Source organism: Porites lutea (assembly GCF_958299795.1).
Source record: "Porites lutea chromosome 5 unlocalized genomic scaffold, jaPorLute2.1 SUPER_5_unloc_2, whole genome shotgun sequence".
NCBI lineage: Eukaryota > Metazoa > Cnidaria > Anthozoa > Scleractinia > Poritidae > Porites > Porites lutea.
The window spans coordinates 406,891-422,500 of NW_027332289.1; positions in this window are offsets into that span (position 1 = coordinate 406,891).

Consider the following 15,610-nt stretch of genomic DNA (forward strand, 5'->3'; position numbering starts at 1 on the left):
TATCATACAGACTCCATCAAAATGAAAGTACACGAATGAAACGGAATAGGTCTGGGACGGTTTAGTTTCTACTCAGCAGCTTCTTTGCTTTTATAACAAAAATTTAATGTTGCAGTCTGTTTTAAACGTTGGCATATCAACGCGCACAGTCACTGAATGAAAATAACAGTCACGATCACGTTCTTCGAAACCGACCAGACGCGCGCGACCTACCACTGTTATGGTAAGCAATTATCCTGAAGGTGTTAATGTTCCCGTGACAGTCTTCGCACTGAAGGTGTAAATGGTAAACCGAACGGTCGCTTTGATCATCAGAAAGACCTGTCAACTTTGATGATTTAACTGATTAAATTACGGGACAGAAATTTTACTACATGCGGCTCCTCGTGATTCGTTACCGTTTCCAACCTCCAGGTGACAATTGGATAAGGTCCTCCTGTCAGTTGAGACAATTGCAATTTCATGTTTCCGTCAACGTAATCGGATGTAACTATTGTGGAAACACGAGTTTACGAGTCGGAAACTGGTGTTTTCAAGTTATTTCCATCGTGAAAAAAGCGCTTTTCACCATCTTGGGGTGGTTTTCCCGCCATCTATCGTTACAAAAATCCATTCTCTCGACATTTTTATTGCACAAAATAATACCACAGCAATCTTTCCAAGTACTTTCTTTATTCCTCTTGCTTCTTAACTTGACAATCAGGTCTTCTTATAGTATTTATTCATTACATTGGTTAAGTTAAATTACATTTTAAATGTGAGTGCCTATTCACACTCGCAATGAACAGGAATAGTAAGAGGCTTCCTTTAGGAAATCCACCAGAAATTTTCTGTAGGACTACGTAGTGTTTTTTTTTGGTAAAGAAAATGTCAAATCTGTTGACAAATTAATACCCTTTATAGAAGATAGTGATAAACACTTTCATGTGCAGTTTATGGCTAGTGATATGTTTGGCTGTCTATAATATTTCAACAAAGTGGAATATGATTTGTCGGGTGAATGTATATTGTAGTCCTGAGCAGGACTGTTGTTGACAGCGACTAACGTTTTGACAACAAGGTGATCATCATTTTCATGGGCATTGTCAAAACATCAGTTCCTGTCAACAGTCCCACTAAGTACTATACTAACCTGTATGATCATATACCACTTACTCATATGACCATTCTGCTTCAGGATAATATTATAATTATGGTGTCAGGAAATATTCTTACTCTTCTGACATGGTGGTCTAAACTACACAATTTTCTATGACCAGTGCAAAGATTCAAATGCAAAAAAATACATCAACAAACAAAGTATAGCTACAGTTTTACATAATACAAGTGTGCTAAAACCGTTTATGTGTTTCATGTGTACGTTTTAGGTCAATTCTATGCTGAAGTCATTACTTAGGGCGCTTTCCATTTGTCAAAACTGACTGGCCAGACCATTCCAGTAGTAACGAGAATTTCACTTTTAATCACAACTATCCAACTAGATCAGTCAAAACCTAAATACTAATGCACAAAGGAGATGGTTTTTCAGCAAAAACTCTTGGGGAAAAGCTATTTCATTGACAAAATGACTGCTCCAGCCATGGTTCGGCCGGCCAGTTCCGACTTTTGGAAAGCGCTCTTAGTGTCTTTACCCTTACACAAAATGCTTGACTTGTAGAGTTATGAAAAAGATACATGCATCAAGCAAAATTCATCAGGAAGCACAAACCATAATAATTCTTGGTGATTTATGCAGTCACAGCATTATTTTGTCCTTGAAAAAGTTGGCCAAGTTTCAATCCATGATCATCTTTGTCATACATAGCAAGAGGTGATGGGAAACAGTCCCAATGCCTCAATTAAGTTTTAAATAACAAAACTGGAACATTATTTTTGGAACTTAATTTAAGCCAAGACACATTTAAGCCTCTCAAAGAACAAAATATAGCATAGCATAACCGAGCCCTTTTAAAGCAATATAAAATGCCTTTCTGGAAAAGATGTTCACAAAGTTCTAATAATTATTATTGTTATAAATGATTATGCGTTACTAACCAACATTCAGTCCAGATGGCTGGATATTGGCCAAGCTCTTTTTTGCGAGGCCAATACCCAGCTATCTTCACCAAACAAGCTTGATTGGTTTGCCCACTTGAGTAGCCAATTAGAACACAGGATTTGCTTCATCTTGCCCGCTCACGGATTCAACCATAAAATTGAAATAAATAATTATGCTTTATTGACCGGGTGTGAGGTTAAGATGGCTGGATATTTGCGTCTTTATTGACCCTGCCTTCTTTTGCAAGGCTGTGCTCTAAGAAAAATTGAAGGCAGCCCAGCACTCTGAACTTGTGAAATCCAGTGTGCCCAGCAAATGATTTCTATGAAAAAGCAAAGATTTTCTAGTCGCCTGAGAAGAAAAGTTACAGATGTAGGCGCAATGGGCCACAGAGCACAGCCTGATCTTGGTCAATAAAAATGCAAAAATGAATGAGGTCAATATTCAGCCATCTTGAATGAACAAGCTTGGTCAACAAATGAATTATTACATGGCCAAGAAGAGAACTTTTACTTGCAGGACCAACGCAGGAAATCCCAAGTGGGCAAAATGGGCTCACCCTGCCCCCTTGGGTAGCCAATTAGAATGCAAGGTTTGCTTCATCTTGCCCACTCGAGGTAGCAGTTGGACATTTTTTGTCTTTTGCACAGAAGTAGTATTTCAAGATTAACATTATTTTGCAGAACTTGACTAAGCATAAAGCACTTTTACTTGAGACTGAAATTAAGTTCCATGATCCAGCCTGCTTGCTTTGAGAGAACGTACTGCACCAATATCACATACCAAGGTGATCTGCCTGTTGTATGAAAAACAAAACAAAGTGCTAATAAGTAAAACACAGAAGCTATTCCCCAGGCTATCGGGGGGGGGGGGGAGGGAAAACCTTTTAGAAGTAAGACAACTTTACTAATGTAGATATTCTCATACGAATAAAACATGCTAAATGAGTAATATACATATAATTTACTGGCCGCTTATTTTGACAACTCAGCTGTCTACTTCAAAACTTTCTGACAACCCTGATTCATCACATTACATTTACATGCATACAGTTGTGTTTCATAGTAATAGCTAGTACATTATGTCGCCTGCAACCTGCAACATTAAGACTATGGACCAGGGGTTACATGTACATGTAAACAGAGGCTGTCTATGATTACCAGTACCAGTAACAAAAAGCCTACTTTTCAAGGGCCCAACCTCCCTCAGGTTGCACATTATCATCTACACGTACAGGGTCAATACCAGGGGCTGTGTCACAATATTTAGTATTGTCTGGATCACTCTGTTACAGTCGATTTCACATTATTTACCACACCATGTTGCAAAGTTCGTTGGAAAATTGGGTACTACATCATGAAGTAGCCAATTACTTAGCAAGTTAGGGAATCAAATTGCGAACTTCAAGACATAGTTGTCAACTTTGGTGCGACTGAGCTTCACAAGTTTGCTCAACAGTAAGTTCACTTCCCAGTTTTTTTAATCACCGAGTTCTCGTCAAAGAAGTACCTATTCCTGGGATCTCAGTTACTGAAAAAAAAAATTCTTCAACTTTTTCTTGAGCGTTCTCAGTCAAGCATTGTTATATTATTAGATTAAGCTCTCTCTTGGAACTATTGTCAACTCTTTGCACGAGTAACCGAAATCACGTGTCAATACATGCCTTATCGAACCTTTGCGGGTCAACAACCTGATTTTCGGTTAAATGTTTTTGTATTTCCGTAGCATACATACTTGGTCGTCGCTGTTTAAGAAAGTCTGTGTAGGGGCTTCCTGGACATATGAAACGATCAACAATATTTGTTACTGTCCTTCTAAGTAAATTAAACTGGTGCACTATTTGGAATGGTTTCGAACCCCAGTGATTTTGTTACCTCTGCGTCTTGTGTCCCTCACACAAAAAATTCTCCAAAGACGCAAAATAATTCATGGCATGCATCCCGTAGGATGCAAAGGATGATCGATCGATTTGAAGATTTGTTGGTAGAATATCCTGTTTGTGTGATTTCTGTAGCTGTTGTTTAAAGATGTATATTTATTTTAGTCTTTTTGTGCTTTAAATATATAGGACTATATTTTGATTTTAGTAAACTGTCATAAAGAGTTTTGGCATCTGTTACCAGATTAACTGTCTGGTTAAAAGGCCCATACCAAGCATTTTCAATTAAAGACTCCCTGTTTTTTAACTTGGACTCACTGGTTATGCATGTGTACAGGCCGGAACTCTTGACTATTCACAAGATGAGTCCCAGGACTCACCATATACTATTTGCAACAAAATCACTGGAACCCTCTAACCATTTTTCTACAATCATTTCACAGACCTCACAGTGCAGCGCCTTGCCCTGTTTAGTAAGAGGATTCAGGTTCCTTATGCTGCAGTTTCCTGCTCGGGAAATTACTGTACTTACCAATCACAGCTTTTTGTCAACAAATATGTCTCCCAAGCATTATCTCAAATGCTACAGACCACAAAAATGAAATATGGAAAACTGTTAAGCTTTCCTCGTCTTACTATCTGTATTCCATCACAATCCTCCGCCTTGGATAGTCTTAGCACGGTAAAACACTCCAACTTTCAAATTATACTTGTGCATCACGAGGTTTTTGTCTCATATTCTGCTCCACTGTGTCAGAAAAGAGTCGCTTTACAAGGGAAGCGATCGATTACTGAAGGCCGATGGGTCGCTAAATATACATAACAACCCTTAGATGTCTTGTGGTATCATCAGAAAGCAAAAATATACCGATTCCACGCTCCTAGAACCTATAGAAGCTGGCAAATTTGAAGCCGTTGCAATCACTTTCAAAATGGACGCCAAAAAGAATGGCCGCAATGAGCATGAGCAAAGGAAAAGTCCGCTGACCAGCAGTCCGCTCTGTTCTAGGCTCCATTCTCTCTTGTTTTCTCTCTTGTTTTCTCCGTCTAGGAGCATTTTAGTTTTACGCCAGTACTAGTACTGATTGACATCAATCTGGCAAATATTGAAAGCTTTTGGTAGGTTCTGCGATTTTTATCACTTAGAATGGAAAGCAATGGCAACCTCGCACACTCCACAGTCTTTGCATCAATGCAACGCGCGCGAGTAATGCATGAGAACCGTTTAATCATGGATAATAGAAAGACTGGATAGGAAACGTATGTCACGTGGGCTGATTTCTTATCGCCGATTGGTTGTTTCGTGCTGCGAGATGGCGTTGGATGGTTCCATCATAGTGGAAGTTTGTGACGAAACGATGGCGAAAATGTGGCGCAAACTAGTCGAAATGTATGGTTTGTTTGCCTGCATGTTGTTCTTTTTCGGAGTTTTTAGTGCTACTTTAATTTTTGGTGTATGTTTTCCCTTCGTTTGTCGTTTTACGGCGATGGCAACCCTTCAAAGCCACACTTGAACCTTCGAGGTAAGCACTTCTTGTTGTTGTTTTGTGTTATTTGTCCTTGTTTTTGAGAAAATTGCGTCCCAAAAATTCACCTTACCAGAGCCATATTTAGTACACTTGGCGACTGTTTTGGGACGCCTTTATTAAGACGGTTCCTTCTTCTTTCTATTAATAACTACGACTGACAGATCCTTCAAGGATGGAATTGTGGCATAGGCATAGTTACAGACTGAGTGCTGTTATTTTCCAGCCATACATTTCGATTGAAAATGGCTGAAATAAACTACATTCGGAACTGGCGCCGAGCGAGTGTACGCACACGGTGTGTAAAGTTTCAATCGACAGACTAGTTTGTGTTGAAAACTGTTTCGCTCAAGTAATATGCTAATTGTTCGTAAAGCAGTATGTTAATTTCGGTCATCTTTTAATGTTGAAATAAACTGCTAAATTACATATTCAGTGAATACAATCGCCTCATGTCGCTCCTCGCAGCTTGTATTCGCAGGCACTGAAGAGACTCGAATAAGTTTTGTACTTTTCCCTACTAACATTTTTTGGCCTCCGTTTGGGCTCCTAAGCGTTGTTGTTATTATTTAAACAGTGTTTTAGTTTTCCTTTTGTTTGTCTCATTGTAGGATTTGCTGAACACATTTAGTCATTAGAATGAAGACAGTATAATTGTGGTCAAGTACTCTTCTGAGAGGGCACAAACCAATCAATCTTTCTGTATTAAACAGTCCGGAATATCCCTAAATTTAAGGACAGGGCCAACTGGTCACGCGACACTTTTCAACCAATGAGAGGCCGCGCTTGTGTTTATCAACAAACAAATCAAAACATCGCCCCAGTGATCAAAAATTTTCAAAACAACAGACGGAGGCGGACAGAATCAGTCATCGTTTCGAGGCTCTCAGGCATATTTTAAAGACTTTTCATGAGGCATACACAATTTTTTTTAAGTGGACAGCGTATCGGAAGCGATATATTGCTTATTTTGTGGCTTATTTCTTCTTTTATCCTTTAAACAACGCGATGTATAGGCGAGATTTTGGTCGGTTTTCAAAGTTGTTGAACAAGTGTCTATTATTTTTTCCATTCACAGATTTTTTACGAAGTTCTAGATATTTTTCCTCGATTGTTCTATCGATTAACTTTTATCATGTTGAATGTGGGAATGGTAGACAACCTAGAATTTTGGTAGACAATTTTTGAATTCCGAGGTCCAAAACACGTACGTTTTTCACTCCCGGGTTTCTCACAGAGCCGTGTTATTACTTTTTTTCGCATTAGTACGAGCCTTTGCCTTTTTTCTTTTCAAGGCCAAAACAACTTTATTAGTCTTACGGATATTCACGTCCAACATTTCGCCTCACTTTGCCGAATTTGCGGGGATGAAATTTGAAGATCATAAGCGCAACGTAGATACTAACCGCTTTGTTTCTGAAATTCACTAATCTGGAAAGATTTAATGTTGTTGCATTCTCCAAATGTTCATCCACCGTTAAAAAACCATAAAAGAAACAAGGCAAATCTCAATTGTAAATGATGTATTTCGCTACTCATTGAACATGCACTGATTATCTGGGATAAATTAAACCATTGCAGGTACTACAGCAAGCAAAGAAAGCACCAGATGCGTGAAGTCAACACGAAACAACACCAAACACAAACAAGAAAAATTAATAAATTTGAACTACTTTCTATTCTTGTTATGATGACTGATTCTTTGATTCTTGTCCTGTAGAAGTTAATAGGTAGTACCAATCCTGTTTTGTACGATCTCAACAAATTTTCACGCTCTCTCTAAGGCTTTTTTCACGGGACTAGTTTGCTTCTATCAAAAATCTTGCAAGCCATGCCAGTGAAGCCACGACCTGCGCGATCGGTCCGGAATCAGTTAGAACACCCCAATGATTCGTTCCTTGCAATGATTAATGCTCTTATTCTCTTACATAAAATGTTTTCTTTGAAATATTAAATGTGAAACCTAGACGAGTACTGTAAGCTCATCTTTAATTCTGTCCGACTCCGTCCGTTGTTTTGAAAATTTTTGATCACTGGGGCGATGTTTTGATTTGTTTGTTGATAAACACAAGCGCGCCCTCTCATTGGTTGAAAAGTGTCGCGTGACCAGTTGGCCCTGTCCTTAAATTTAGGGATATTCCGGACTGTTAAACAGCAACTTTTGTCATGCATGAGAGCCAGAAGGTGGCATCTAAGTTTCCAACCAAAGATGGACTTGATAGCACTATTATTGTATTCGTTTTTTTAGAGATCAAAGCAACAATGTACCTGTACCAAGATGTTTTCTAAATCAAATTAATAAAACATATACATGTACTTGTTTGGGGTATGAATTTTTTTTTCAGACAGTCAAGTATTTTTTCAATCCCTCATCCACTTACCTCAGACTAAACAAAAACCCTAGATGTTACTGTTTTTTTTATAACCAGCTTCTTTTTTCTTTGGGAACAGTGTTTATGTTTATTTCAGAGGTGATTTACAGTATCCCCTATCCATATCATTAACATTACAATACAAAAACTTAAACTTTGTTTCATCCTAAAAAAAAGGTCAGCATCTCAAAGATAATATATTTCTAAGTTTTATTTAGCCTTATGGAAGACAAGTGTTTCCTCGTGAAAAAGAAGTGAAGGCCCGTCTATTAACCAGGAGAGTTGTATCCTAGTAGTTAACAATTAACCGTTGTATATAACATTTTTAAAAGAGTTGCAATTAGTTTTTTTAAAGACCTGACTAAAAAGTATCTTGGGTCATTGTACATTTATACCTGCACTGAAAACAACAAAACAACTTGCTTTACGATGAAAATTGAGTTGAAAAAGTTAGAAGCGTTTCCACGGTGGTCCACAACCAAATTTACTTTCTCCGGCTGTGAGCTTTTTATCCCCGCTTTTTATACATTTCTCAGATACGGCTTCTTGTCACTGGTTGTCCGTAAATGATTTGAATAGAAATTAAACACTTGTTTGAGTTGGGTACTTGAAACATCAAGCCTCGACAGTTCTACCGCTAATAAAATCATTTTGCCAAGGGTTATTAACTTATAAAATTCGAGACTCGATGAGGTTGTCGATAAAAGCAGAAAGGAAATCGTGAAAACCGTGATAAAAAGAGTTAAAATAATTTCCGGTGTTCTTGTGGTTTGTAAAATATTAGGCTGTGCCTTTTTTATAGGTGTTTTGTAGCTGTATACATGTACGTTTTCGCATAGTTTTTATGTAGCTAGGCTTCCCGTTTGGTGCATAAAATTATCGGGCGCTGGAGTCATTCTTCGCTCTCACAAGTTTCATAATCATTTACTCTGTCTTTTGCCTCTAACGGTTTTGTACCCTTAAACTATCTTCTCCAAGAACAATTCCTCTTCATCCTTTACTTCAAAACATGGGCAACCCGTATATATTAAATAAGCGATGAAAAATAAGACGCGCAAAACATCGGATCCAGATGTAAGAGGTTGAATGGCTCTCGAAAACATGACGTCACACTTTTCCACTATGTTGGAACCGGTCGCGTCAGCCAGTTTCCTATCCAGTCTTTCTATTATCCATGGTTTAATCTCGACAGTAAATTTACCTTTATTCACCTTGATTGTACGCCAAGGCAAAGTCTACGAAACATTGATCTTGCGATCTTGGACATGGGTTAAAAAAAAAAAAAGAAAAAAATTCGTCACCTGAAACGTAACGGAAACAAGAAAGAACGGAAATGTGATGACAGAAATGTGGCGGAAACATGAACGTTCGTTTCCGACGCGGAAACATGACGGAAACGCGTCCCATCCATGGAAAACTAGATCAACATGTTTCCGCAGGGCGGAAACGTGACGGATATAAGAAACTTCCCGTTTCCGTCGAGTTTACAAAATGCGGAAACACGTTATTTCGTCCTGTGAAATGGAAAACGTCTCGTCAAATTGTCAGTTGGAATAACAGTTAAAGTATTGGTATTAAGAGGCAGTCCCGCTAACAGCGGTCCGATTGATTTCGCGTCAGAAAAAAGTTTCCCTTTAAACTTTGTACACTAAAAGGGTTTGGTATATAGGTAATAAAAATGATTTTCTTTTTTGCAAATAATATATTTCCGCTTTCCCACAGGCGCGATCACGTCCGGGCCAATTCGTCTCCTCCAGAGCCCGATTTAAAGACCGAAAATTGTCGTTTTTGAGGATCGCGTCATATCGAAACTACAGATAATTATAAAGTATCTTTTACACCAGCTGTTTCCACTGCCTTTTATTGACAAATGTGCAAAGTATCGAACTTTTTGATAATTTTGCAGAAAATCTGTAAGTCCCGAAAGACACCACTCTGAACAGGTCGCCCGACTGCCAAAAAACATGCTATGATTCGAGAGCTAAAATCTCAATTGTGGGACAAAAATCTGATATGAAATTTATATCAAGATCAAGGTATTACTTCATTTTAAGAGGTTCTAAAGTCAAATCTGTGGGTATCCGCCTGCACACGGAGCAGCGAGAAGGTAAATTTGGCCATCATGGCACTTTGTTTACAAAAATAACTCTGACTCTATAATTAGTATAATATATTTATCTACTCGATCGATCACTCGCTTGACCGAAAAAATATTCACAGCTCTAAAATTTGCTTAAATGTTTCCTCAAAACCTTCAAATAAGCGCTTTTTTTGTAATTTTATTTGAAAATCAAAAAAGGCGAAATATTTTAGGTTTATAGAGCTAAGGTCAAAGAAACCACTATTGCTTATATGCAAATTAGCTGGTTGTCACGCAATACCTAACCAAAGTGGATGAGAAAGCAGAGTCTGTATCATGGCGACTCGTTTTCTAAAAACACGAGAATTTGGAGACTGTGGGGAATTTCGAGGTATAGCTGAGCGTGTGTGCTTAGATCAATGTAGGAACGATTTAAGTCAACAATTTTTCCCGATGTCATTTGAGTCGAGGGCGGATTATGGAGAGAGAACACAGTTCTGTTTGCAGAAGATAAAATCGTGGGAACGCTCGTTCGAGATTGGCTAGCTTAGCCGTATTTGCGTTGTAATAAAAAGGCGACATGCCTTGTTCCGCCCATCCTCTGAGTACTCTAAAAACACCCCAAGGGACGGACCATTAGAGAAACTAAATTGTTGGTAACAATATAAAGGAGCATTTGTATACAGGAAAAAAATACCCAAAAAGTTCAAAAACGTGAAAAAATGTTGTCGATCACCTCCCCAGTCACTTTTCATATATTTGTGTGTCCCAAACAGCATTGCGTTCAGACTTGCAAACCAAAACGTGGAAGCTTTTATTTTTCGTTTCTGTGTTTAAATGGCACAATCTGCTTTACTATCAATATGAAATGCCCTCTTTGGTGAATTCTACAGTCGGTTCTGAAGACAGCCAATTTACGCAGAATACGAATTACTGGCACAGTGACTGAGATCCAGCCATGTATTATATAGCACAGTGTGAATGTAACGCTCGAGTCGCGCACTGATAGAAAATCTATACGCTTACTATGTGCCCTATATTCGCCTCTTCAGTCAAGATTAACTTAAATATTTCATCCCAGCTAAAAAAAACCCGGATGTTTTTGGTTCAGAATCTCCCAGGAAACATGAGTAGCGAAATACGAAAAATACTAGGCTAACAAAAATATGTCTGTAAAAGAATCCAGGCTAGGCTAATTTTATGCCCACGAGACTGTTTTGTAAGGTGTTGTCAATTCATCTTAGTGTAGTACAGAAATCCAGGGGTAAAATGCACTTTGTGTATTTTGTTATCTAATAAAAGTCTCAAATCAGAACAAAGTTTCGCAAACAAGTAAAGCCTCCCCCGAGCCCTGTACTCCCGCTCATATACTATAATTATTTACGGATCCAGGGTTTCATATACAGTTCACTTATTTTAGGATTTTCACTATGAGGGGCGGAACATGGGTGTGGTGCTGGGGTACTGCTTTCTCATCATTCTAAAAAGGTTCGTACATAGAGCTCTTGTTCACAACACCCTCTCGAAGTGGAACATGCTAACTGAGATCACGGCCCAGTTGATTCGCCGAATAAAAATCAATGTGTTCTTTTCCAGCCGTGTTTATGAGCAGCTACACTCTTCCACCATGTCGGTAACGTGTTTAATCAGAGCGGCTTTCTTGTCCGTTGATTTACGTGGCAGCTCAAAGTGGTCACACATGACCCTCAGTTCCTTCACAGTAAAGCGCGACAATGCCCCAGTCTTGACCAGATCGCAGATGTCGTAGCCATCATATGTGATCGGATGTTCCAGTCCTATTTACGACAGCACCTCTTGAACATCCTCATCTTTGTTTTGTTGGTCCAGGTGTGCAAGATCTTCATCCAGCAGAGTATTTTCGTCGTCTTTTTCCACGTGTCTCTGAGTCACCTGTTTCTTCTGCGCTGCAGCAAGTCAGGAAAAGAAGGCTTGAACTTGTAGCTTCGTCAGCCACTCGTCTCTCGAGAATTTTCTAGTGCCGTCTTGGTTTTTGGCGCTTCTCATATCCGCTGACACTTGAACTGGATCAGACTTTCTTCCAGTTTGTACTCCGACGTCAAATCGGGCTTGGAGATATGACTTTACGTTCCTTGAGAACCTTGTCCCACTACCCCTCGGTTTCTGCAAGGCCCATCCGGCTTCAGAAGACTACGCATGAGTTGCTGTCATAGTGCTTTTTGCTGATGTAGGCTGCTTCGGTTTCTGCTCACTTACTGACATTGCCGAGAATTTCCGAACCCACTCGCGACGCAACTTGTCGTAAACACTTTCTTGATTTGTGCCGATGGGATCATGATTGCCAAAGTTGATGTGGTCCTGTAAGGCATCATAGTTATCGAATGAATGTGAGCAGCCGGCTTCGTTGCATTCGAATAGCGCAGTTTCTGTGTCAAGCTTTACACTCTGGTTCGTCTTTCCTTGTAGTTTTACACACCTAGGTTGAACATCCCAGAACTGTAGTTGGTTGGTGGCAGGTTTCAAGGTTATTGCACCGGGAACTTGGACGTCTAGGTCTGACCACAGCACGAGTTTTCCAGCTCCAATATCATAGGCTTTCCACATTCGCAGCCCAGTTCCCTCATATAAAAAGTTGTGAAAGGTGCTGAAGTTTGGGATGCGGTTTACCTTGATTTCTTGATCAGTGCGCTCTATCTCGCAAACAGCAACTGTGCATCCCTTCACTGGTCGGACCTTGAGCGCTTCACGCATGTCTGCCGCCGACAGGATATCATTACCCTCGTTACAGAAGCGTCTGACCACGCCCTTCAGGGGGCTGATGATGCGGTCGCACACATCCTTCCCGAACTGCGGCTCCGAAAAGTCATACCTAGAAATCAACGGTGAAAGCGCTTACTGGAAGTTGTTGTTATCTGATTAATCCTTAAAGTATCGAAACAAACATCCCCTTGATAAGAATTGAAATTTACTTTCCCGTTTTCTTTTATACAAATCACATCCGGCGCATGCATATTTCGGTATCCAGAGTGACGAGTTTATGATCTCTGCAGTGAAACGCAATGGAGAATAATAAATACGCACGTGGCTACTTAGCGCAGAGAGGTTATGAAATATATGAATGTAGCATGTTTGTTCCTTGAGCTGATATCTCGGAGTAGTAAAATGTTTACGATGTACAATAAGAGATATAATCAATAAAGCAATTACCTTAACACACTTATGCCAGTATGAACGTGAACCTCATTCAAAGCAGCAATCAGGTTGTCGTTGTGATAACATCCAGCTCCATCTGAACGCAGCAAGGCTTTGCTGATGTGCGGGTTGGCGATTTTCAGAGTCTTCAAGAGATGCTTAATTATCGCGTAAACTGTGTAAGAGTCTTGGGCACAATTGTCAAAGAGATGCACATAAGAAGTAACCTCAAGCTGTTCTCTGTCTGCTGGTTTTGATAGGACACAGCTTATATGCCAGTTCATCCCACGCTTTCCATATCATTCTGATTGTTTCTCGCGGTATTTCATCTGTATAAACTTCATGGCCCAATCCATCACTATGAGAATGGTATCACTCTGAAGGCAATTAACGGCATCAGTTTTCGCGCGATCTTGATTCTCTGCCCTTAGGATGTGGGCCTTCCACTGGAGAACCATGTCCTGTGCTTGAGCAGCATCGTATAACATGTCTTCTTGCTGGTCTCTGCTGTAGAACTGGACATCTTGTGAATCTTTAATCTCAGACAAAACAGAGCCCAGTGTGTTCCTGAGACTGTCGCAGCTTTCACACAGCTCCATATGATCATGAGTACAGGATGTCTTGAACTCAAAGCACTGCGTATCGCCAAGTGTGTGTTCTCTGCAGTGCTCAGCACACAGATTGTCGCTGTCTTCACGACAGTGCGCACGGTAGCTCGTTTTTAAGTAGCGCTTTGCTCCCTTTAGATTATCCCGAGATCCCTCGCACCATTTATGGCGTGCACCACACTGCTCCAAGTCATCCACTATTTTATTGAGGGTGTCAAAGCCTTCTGCCCCACTTGATGCCGTGTTATCTAATCCCTGGAGTGACTTGCGCTGTGATGCCTCTCGCACTTTCAATATCCTGTATAAGGTGGACCTGCCTAAAGGCTGATAGTCTTCTTCTCTGCACCACTGATGATATTGCTCAATCATTGTTGAACGCCCTACAGTTCTGACTACGTTAGGCATAACCATCTGCTGACCTGAGTCCAGCTTAACTGTTCTCGTTCCAAAAGAAACATCTTGATAAAAATAAGGCTGGTCAACAAAATCCAAAAAGTGTTCTAGTTTCGACCTATCAATGCGTACCCTGTAATGAGGAACTTTTTTAACTTCGAGCCCAACTCCTACAGTTTTTGCATGTGTTCTTGCTTTCTTTATTTGGCGATCACTGAGCTTCTCAAAGGGCGCGTGCATTGCCTTCAGTTCGTTTGACGTATAGCGCAGGGCATATATACTTAAAATCTGTGTTTTTAGATTCTTGGTTGGTGCTTGCCTGTAGGCTGACGTCAGTGCCTCGACCTCTTTATCTGGCCTGGAAGCACGCTTCACGTACGATTTCAGCAACTCCTCGCTAGAGCTTGGTGCGATCACTTTACACACTGCCCGACAGGCCTCGTCAACCTTCTCTTCGCACATCTGCTTTTCTTTCTCTGTCGCAGTGCCCCAGTCCACTTTCAGCCTAAAGGTCAACGGCTCTAAAATCTTGATATCGGAGTGTCCAGCGATTTGCGCCATTGCGGTATTATACACCTCGAATGTCTGGTCTGGAAAAGTCTGCATGTCCTTGCCTGTGCTGTCATCGTCCACTGACTCTAGTTTGCGCCACTGTCCAGGTGTCCAAGGGAAGTCACCAAGTGGTGTGGAAACAGTTGGGGTGTCTGGTGGGATCTCTCGCATCTCCGCCAAGGCCTTGTCTTTGCTCTTCCTATATGAGACACAAGAAGGCATTACCACATGACAATGATGGAAAAGCGACTGGCAAGAGACCTACTGCTAAAGGGAAGCTAGGGTGATTTCCCTCCGAAAACTTCAAGTTATGGAATTTAGCAGCATATAAGAGGCATATCTCTTCTAATGCCTGAAATCACCCCGACGGCCACGCCTACACCCAGAAATTGTTATTAGAGGGCATTTCATATCGATAATAAAGCGATTGTGCCATTTAAACAAACAAATAAAAAAATAAAAGCTACCACATTTTGGTTTGCAGGTCTGAACGCAATGCTGTTTGGGACAAACAATATAAAGTGATTGAAAAGGTGATCGACAACACTTTTTTCACGTTTTTGAACATTTAGGGTATTTTTTCCTATATACAAACACTCCTTTATACTGTAACCAACAATTTAGTTTCTTTAATGGTCCGTCCCTTAGGCTCGTTTTTAAACTTTTAGGGTATTTTTTTCCTGGATACAACTGTTCCTTTATGTTGTTACCAACAATTACGTTTCTCTAATGGTCCCGTTCTTGGGGTATTTTCAGAGTACCGAGAGGGTGGATGGAACAAAGCATGTCGGCTTTTTATTACAACGCAAAGAGGGCTAAGCTAGCCAATCCCGAACGAGCGCTCTCACGATCTTATCTTGCACCAACAGAATTGTGTTTGAGCTATGACAAGAACTGAGGATAACTGTTTTTGCGCATTTTAATGTCAAAAACAAGAATATTTATATTAAAGATACCTAGTCAGCAGTACTGCATCATCTTCATCGCGTGG